Source organism: Gossypium raimondii, chromosome 6 (genome assembly GCF_025698545.1).
Source record: "Gossypium raimondii isolate GPD5lz chromosome 6, ASM2569854v1, whole genome shotgun sequence".
Classification (NCBI taxonomy): Eukaryota; Viridiplantae; Streptophyta; class Magnoliopsida; order Malvales; family Malvaceae; genus Gossypium; species Gossypium raimondii.
The window spans coordinates 11,346,637-11,354,675 of record NC_068570.1 but is presented as its reverse complement, the minus strand read 5'-3'; the positions used below and the strand labels follow the sequence as shown (position 1 = coordinate 11,354,675).

The 8,039-nt window shown below is 32.9% G+C and overlaps 1 long non-coding RNA gene across 8 annotated transcripts; it reads left to right on the top strand.

The window, feature by feature from the left end:
* Window positions 1-714: 714 nt before the first annotated feature.
* On the top strand, window positions 715-6,624 carry LOC105772983 (uncharacterized). 8 transcript variants are annotated; one of them, XR_001126949.2, is made up of 7 exons: window positions 715-990; window positions 2,976-3,048; window positions 3,142-3,165; window positions 3,313-4,159; window positions 4,242-4,334; window positions 4,563-4,611; window positions 6,165-6,624. It is a non-coding gene; the product is annotated as an uncharacterized LOC105772983 (long non-coding RNA). The 8 variants fall into 8 exon arrangements; XR_008196963.1 differs by lacking the exon at window positions 2,976-3,048 and having other exon boundaries at window positions 716-990; window positions 3,088-3,165; window positions 3,313-3,420; window positions 3,566-4,159; XR_008196962.1 differs by lacking the exon at window positions 2,976-3,048 and having other exon boundaries at window positions 718-990; window positions 3,088-3,165; window positions 3,313-3,362; window positions 3,566-4,159.
* The last annotated feature ends 1,415 nt before the right edge of the window (window positions 6,625-8,039 follow it).

Sequence of the window (8,039 nt, the reverse complement as noted above, 5' to 3'; positions counted from 1 at the left end):
TTTATATTTAAATATCACTAAGATAAGTGCCTCTAAAAATAAAATAGTAACAAAATTAACAATAAAACAATACTAATATAATATCCAAACAATAATACATAGTAATATAATAGTGAAATGACAGCAAAACAGTGACAAAATAACAATAATTTTTTTTGCAAATTTAGGTCGTGTCGGGTTTGGGCAAAAAAAATGCTTACTTGAGGCTCGACCCATTTTTAAATGGGCTTTATTATTTTTTACCTAAACCAAAATTTTAAGTCTAAATTTTTGTACAGTAAATCAGTGAGATTAGGATTGAAATATATGACTTGGCGACACAGTTGTGTATCATTTGATAATTTTCTTAGGGTGCAAGTTAGTGAGTTACACGGCCTATGTAACGCCCCAGAATTGGGTTAGAATTATTCAAGTTAGTTGGTTAGATCAGTGGTTAGATGGGACTGTTAAGTTAATTTTTGTGTTTTAGTGCCAAAATAAACCATCTGGGTTAGTAGCTAGGTCTTTGGTAGTTTTGAGTCGTGAACAATGTGGAAATTTATTTTCTCTTTTTAAGTATTTTTTTTATTTACAATTTTAACTCCTTAAAATATATGTTAAGCCTGTAGAGGGTTTTTGATAAATTGGATATTAATTAAATTGTTTTGGAATTTATTTTTTTATAAGAGGATAAGAATAATAAAAATAAAATTGTTTTTGTAGTTCCACACTTTACTCACTTCCCCCATTTTTTTCCCGCTTTCTCCATCTTGGCTTTCACTTTGTTTTCTTTTTATTGCTAGGATTTCCTTTCTGTCGTTTCTTTTCCTTCAAATTAAACCCAGCCCAATTTATTTTCTCTCCTCTAAGAACCGAACTTGTTCTCAGCACTCAGCAGCCGACTTTCACTTAACACAAATCCTATCTCAATCTCAGTCGACGGGAAAACCCACCATTTTCACACCTTTTTGTTGTCCATTTCTCTTCCACCACACCAATACCCAGACCCAGGTTTGCTTTCTTCTAATTTCCCTTTAGTTTTTCTTTTTTCCAATTTCTTCAATGGATCTTTATTGAATCTCTAGTTCTAGAAATTGATTGTTAACTTTGATGTTTAGTAACTAGTAGAACTTTTCAGTGCTAATGATTTGCAAGTGTTTAGTTTATTTTGGCATTTTCTATATCTTTTTTATCATGTTCTTTCTTTCTTTTTTTAATTATATTTCTGGCAGATATATTTTAGGGTTTTGTTTTGTTTGCTTTTTAATGTTAATTGGTCTTATTTATGCTATAAGAATTATTGTGTACAAGTTCTCGAATTGCATTGCACCTTTTAACTTTGGGGTTTCAAATCCCATGCCCATTTATTTATGTACTGCTGCTAATTTTCGTATTCTGTATATTTACCTGCAATCGATACTCTCAAACCCTCTTGCTTCAATCGTACCTTATTACATAACCCCAGCCGCAAGCCAACCTTGCATCGCTTGCTCAATCGTTGCTGCTATCTGCTTCAGTAGCCTGCTTCTTCAATTGGCTACTGCCAATTGCTACATTGAATTGCTGCTACACTGACTGCTACTACATTCGTTCGTAATTTGCTGCCCATTTCAACAAGGCAACCTGCTACCTTATAGTTCGCTTTGCCGCTATTTTGATGGTCAAGTTGTCCTTATTGCTGGCTGCTATTGAACCGATTAAGGCCTTTGTCGCACCAATTCTTTAGTAAAGTTATTGCCTTTAGAAGCTGTTGTTGTTGCCATTCAAAATTATTGTTACATTTCCAACTCATTGTCTTGACAAGTATTTTAGTTTGCCACTAAGAGTATAAGCTTGTGAAGGTGCATGCTTTACTTTTATGAAATCCATGCTATTATTAGTTTCATTTGTTCGGTTAAGTTGAGTTAGCAATACTGGAGAGTGGGGTGAGTTGTCGAAAGCAAAGGTCATTGAGGATTGCCTTAAATTTTGATTAATTTAAATGTATGGCTTTTTTTAATTTTATTTTGTGAAATTGATTTAAGTTGATTGTGATTGTGTCTATAAATTGTTTTTATCATTATAAAAATGCTCAGTAAAATGTGTCGAAATCTTTTGGATATAGTCGACATGTTGTAGAGTATAGGGATCCCCATATTGTTTATTGTATTATGTGGATCGCCTTGTGTGCCCAGGAGTATGGTTATTGTTGCATTTTGCGCATTGGTGTTTGGTTGGTTATTGATTAAGGCGCGTATACCGCACACCGAAATATTGCGATTGTTAAAAGAAGTGCCTTGCACCTTCTTCATTGATTGTTTGGTTCTCGGTTGAAAACTCATGTGTTTGAATGTATTTCATATACTTGGGTTAATTTTAAATTTTTTATTTGTATTAAAAAATGTGAATTATATTGACATTTTGTGAAAAATCATTCATTCATTATTTTTATATTGCTATTGAAATGTTTTAAGGATTCTCCTTGTTTTATTTAAGGATTCTCTTTATTATGTAGTGATTCAATTCGGGTAATTCGGGAAATTCGGTTATTTTTTAACCAAAAATAAAAAACATATAATTTTCTGTTAATTCGGTTAACCGACCGAATTAGCCGAAAAAAATTCGGTTCGGTTAATGTTTTTTTAAAAAATTTCGGTTCGGTTAACGGTTAAAAATTTTGGAAGGTCAGTTAATTCGGTTAATGCTATTTTAAGTCGGTTAACCGAATGAAAACCCCTACGTGAAACTTCTTCTTAGATGGCAATTGGCACCTCCAAATCATTGCTAGCTGATTTTCATGCAAGTCATCTTTTCTGTTGCTAATGCTAATAATATGCATGGTTAAATGGCCTGCATTTGAAAGGTTTTTTAGCTTAAGTTTTTTCTGCATATTTGTTACCTTCCTGTTACTCTTTTTTTCCATGATCCTTAATTATTCCAAATTTCCACTTTTTATGTAGTCATCTTCTGATAATTTCCGTATAATAGTACTACTCTTGATATGTTTTTGGACTCAGTGTTCTCATTTTGTACCAACTGCCATTAATGTTGCTATCAAGGAGCTTATTTCTGTTGCAACACCTGGACAAGGTTGGCTGCTCTTTATTTTTGCAATTATTTTCTTTGCAGCAACATTCACTCAATGGCTTGTTATTGAAATGCTCTTCATGATGTTCTTTGAAGTTGGCTGGAAATATCTAGATCGTGGTAAACAATCAGCCAAGTCTGCCATTTTGATGAATTTAGAATCTGGAGTATTATATTTTCTTTTTCTTTTTTATTGTAGACACCTTCGATTATGATTCATGCTCAATGGCCAAAAATTGATGTTTACTTATGAGATGTTTTCTGCAGATGGTTGCTTTAGAAGACATTGCTAAGCAAGTCTCGACATATGGTGAGAGGTATGACTGTTTACAAGGTTCTTATCTTTCCTTTATTGCGAGGGATATGACACTGCTAGTAAGTTGCTTCTCATAGACTTCAATATCTTTCCTTTGTTGGTGTGGTGGTAGTTCTCAGTTTATTTTAACTCGAAACACTGGATTCAGTTCTTTTATTGGAACACATGTTAGATTAACTTGTTGGTTTTTTTCACGTTTTGCAGCCATCAATGTCCCAAGCTACGATTCAATTAGCTCTAAGTTCAAGTGAAAATCAAAATTGCTTTCTTGTGTTAAACTCGACAAGAATTTTTTTCCTCAAGTTTGAAAATAGGGAGTTTAGGTGATTTCATTGTTAACAAAAAATTGCTTATCCCCCTACCCAGGCAAGGAACATATTATAGTGACATTACTTCTGAAGACTGAAAACAATGGGGGACTCCCATGTTTTCTGCTGAATTTCATGACCTTGGTCATGGTTGGGGATAAAAGTCCATGTTCTTTTACACTTACAGCATGTTTGGTTGGCATGAATAGCCATTCCATTCCTTGCCTATTCCCGCGCTACAGTAATTACAACCCTATTCCAACGTTTGGTTCACCGTTTTACTAATTCCACAGTTTTGCTATTACACCCTTATTCCCTCAGCAGCTGTAATAGGTATTCAGGGGTTTTAGCTTGGAATAGCTATTCACCTTTTTCTGATTCACATTTTGAGACCAAAATAGCCTACCTTCTTCTCCCCAAAAATTTCCCTTAGATTTCATATCCCCAAATCAAGCCAAATCGATTTGCCTTCATCTTCTTCCAGCCAAAGGTAGGTTTTCACAATTTCTTGCAGTTCTCGGGTAAGAACAGTCATTTTATTTAGGGCTTCACCATTCTTCCGCTTCTTGCAGCGACTGAGAAACAGTAGCAGGAAGGGAGGTAATCTTTTTCTGCCCTCATCAAGCTTCATCCTCTCCGACGTTTCCCTTCCATTGATTGCAGCGGTAATCTTTTTACTTCTTTTCTTCATTGATTTTTCCTTCTTACGTTTGGGAACTTAAAACCAATTTCTGCCCTCAGCTCCATCTTCTCCTACGTTTCTGCTCTTCATTTTATCAGGAACGAAAAATGTTTTTTCACTCTTTGCTTAAAACCGATTTATTGGGTTAGGGCAGGGAAGATAATTTTTTCTTTTCTTTCTACTCCTAACTCTACAGCAGATACATATACAGGTCATTACCATCTGTAGCAGCTCGCACTCTTTCCTTGTTTATTTTACAGGTTAGTTTTGCTTTTCCTCAAATCTGCAATATTTGTTATATTTGTTCTCCTAATTTTGATTCTTTTCTTATGATTTCCATTGGGCTTTTCTTTGACTGTTTCTGTTGCATGTTCGATTGAACAGATGAAATTATATATTCAAGGTGGTTCTATTACTTGTTTATTCTATTGCATGTTTGACTGATGAAATTATATGTTCATGTTTTATCATTTTAAATCGATTGAATGAAAGCAGTAAGATCAATAATTCATAGCAAAGTTATGCGCTATGCAACTTGCCAGATAATGGAGAAACAAAAGAAAAATGCTAATCTTCCTGTATTAGAGACAGTAGAAAAATCCGAGACCCCAGCATCACCTGCTGTGAACTGGGTAGAGAAAATCAGGTCAGTGAAATGTAAAACAGATGTCAAATTGTAGAAATGTTTTAAGTTCAGGTTTCTTGTTTCAACTAGTTTAGTAGTCTACAGTGTACCCTTCATTGAGGCCGGTAATGCCAGCACAAATAAACTTGCCAACATTTTTCTTTATCATGAGCTTTAGGATGATTACTGCTGCCAAAAGTTCAGCACCAAGTTGAGCTTTAGGATGATTCTATAGTCTTAATAAGAGAGGGGGAGGGTTAAGGATTTACCCGGTGTGAGATATCACATTGTTTGAGGAACCCTAGATGCTGTCACTTGTTTGTATGAAGGATCGCCAACAGGATGAGATGTTTTAGTTCTAATGGAGCAGGCTAGCATACACTAGAAAAGAGATCTGGATCTTGATTGAATCTTTCGTGTGTGGGTTCTTATTTAGTTTGTCAGTAGGATTTTGCTTGAGAAGTGTAATATAGTTTTTTGACAGAAGGGTCTGTGTGGTTGGCATATTACTAGTTTTATGTTCGTGATACTGTGATTTGAGGTTGGAAGCTTGTATCAAGGGGGAGGCTATTAATATCTTGTTGATTTATCTATATATTGGTCTCATACTTCCTACTTGATTGTTTTAGACTTTCTAGCTTCAAATTTATTCTACATGCTGATAGTAAGGTTCCTGCTTAAGTGGGCATCTTCAATTTTATATTTTGTTTCCTGTTGTTACTTTCAATAGAAGCTACCTCTTGATGTTATGGTATCATGATCAAGTGTTTGTGTTTTTGAATAATCATTCTTTAAGTGGGATACATTCCTGAATCGTACCAACCCAAAAGAATTTTGAAATGCTTTATCATTGTTCAAATGTTTCTGATATTTGTAAACTAAATCTCATATTATATTAACTAAAGATTGACTTTTTACCTAATATACCAGCCATTAGTACAATGATGGGATGAGGAATGTTTCCATGCTATACAATTCTCTTTTGAAAGTTAGATGATATCTTCCTCTATTTCAGAAGGGCTCTCTAAAAGCACCCAAAAAAGCTCTGGTGTTTCGTTTGAATGCTGCACTAAAGTTTAGCTCCTTGAACTATGGTGGTTACAAATTTGGATAGGATTTTTAGAAGCTTATCAATAGAATTAACGTTCTACATTGTCATTTTGATGCCTATATGTTTATATGTTGAAGCTTTTCTGAAGGGAGACATGAGCAGAATATGTCAATGGGACCATAACTACATCATGCTGACTTCTACAGCTTAGCATATAGATTTGATGCAGTGCATTTGAGGAAATTCAGTTTACTTCTTAATTTATGTAATATGATGAAAATCTATGCAGTCTTAGATGAGACTCAATTTCTACTTGCTTCGTAACTATCTTGGTAGTATCAGATGAGACTCAAATTCATGCTTCCTTGAGGAATCATGTTGATGTAACGCATTTTTTTATAAATTTGGTCAGCCTGTTGTAATCAAAATGGTGTGGAGCTCCTGGAAAAGCCTTTTGGTGAACTAGAATTTGGCTTTGGTTTTGGACTGTAAAACAGAAATTGTTGGCTTGATACTTGAAAGTTTTAAATGACTCTACTTTATATTTCGGTACTGTTGATGATATTTTGGTAATGAAATCATGTAACCTTTTGTTAATATATGAATATTATGTTTATGCAAAATATAATTCTCAAGTTATTTATTACTTTTAATCCAAATGTTTATTCTAACATCCATCCTATCTTTGGGAAATCTCTCTCAAGTTATAATGAACAAAGAAATAGAAAAGAAATTATAATCTAAATGTTGCACATCAAATTAATAGATGAATATATGAATATTATGTTTGGATGTAAAATATAATTCTCAAGTTATTTATTACTTTTAATATTTTTGTTTTTTTTATTGTAGAATAATTAAATTATTTGTTTCACTAATGATATTTTAGCACATTAAATATGTATTATGGTTTAAAAATAATAAAATAGATTATATATTATTTTTATACTATTATATATTATGATTTTAGTAAATTCATATAAGAATAATTATATTAAGAATTATATTAAATTATATATTTTATTAATTATGTTAAAAAATTAAATTATTTATTATTTATATTAATAATCTTATTAAAATTTAATAACAATAACAATAATCATCTACCTAGAAAAATTTTTGCTAAGAGTATTCTAGTCATTTTAGTTTTTTTCCTTATGCTATTACAATATCATTCCATTCAACCAAACACAAGAATACTATTACAATTCTATTCTAGTCCATTCAACCAAACAATTGAATTACTATTACAGCTCTATTCCATTACAGCGAACCATAACCAAACGTGCCGTTATGGTTTACCTATTACCCACAGCTTCTACCAATGTTCCTTAGGAAGCATACATTTTGACTGGGAATTTTTTGGTCAAATTCTGCTAGTAGCCCCTGTACTATGTGTAACTTGCGAATTTAGTCATTTTAATTTAGTCAATTTTAGTCCCTATACTTTTAGAATTAGTTAGTTTTAGTCATTGTATTTATTAAAATTTAAAATTTTAGTCTTATCCCAAATGGTTTAGTTTTGTACTATTCATAAATTCCTAGATTTATTATCAATAGATGGGACAAAAACTGTGTGTTGCATAAGTTTGTGATTATTGAAGTTCATACACTGGCTTAATCCTTTCTAATTCCCAAAAATGAAAAAAGAAAGGTGAGGAAGTTGTGAAGAAAGAAGGGTGGAAAGCACCATCAACATGAAATTGGATTGGAACAGAACAAAAGCAATTAGGGCCGAAATTAGATGAACCTAACATCTTAAAAACTCGACTCCACTGGCGGAATCTTCCTTGTGGAACGGAGATTTCTTTTTTTATGTATTGGCGACAAATAATACCAACACACTTGCGGCAGTATTCCATTCTTGTGAAAACAAACTAGGTTGGTAAGCAGCAGCTAATATCCTTTCTTTAATTTTCAAACTTGTTTGTTTACCAGTTTTTTCCTTGGAAGGTAATTCTTTTCCCTTTTTCTTTTTTCATTCTTCACTCATTAAATGTGACATGACACGT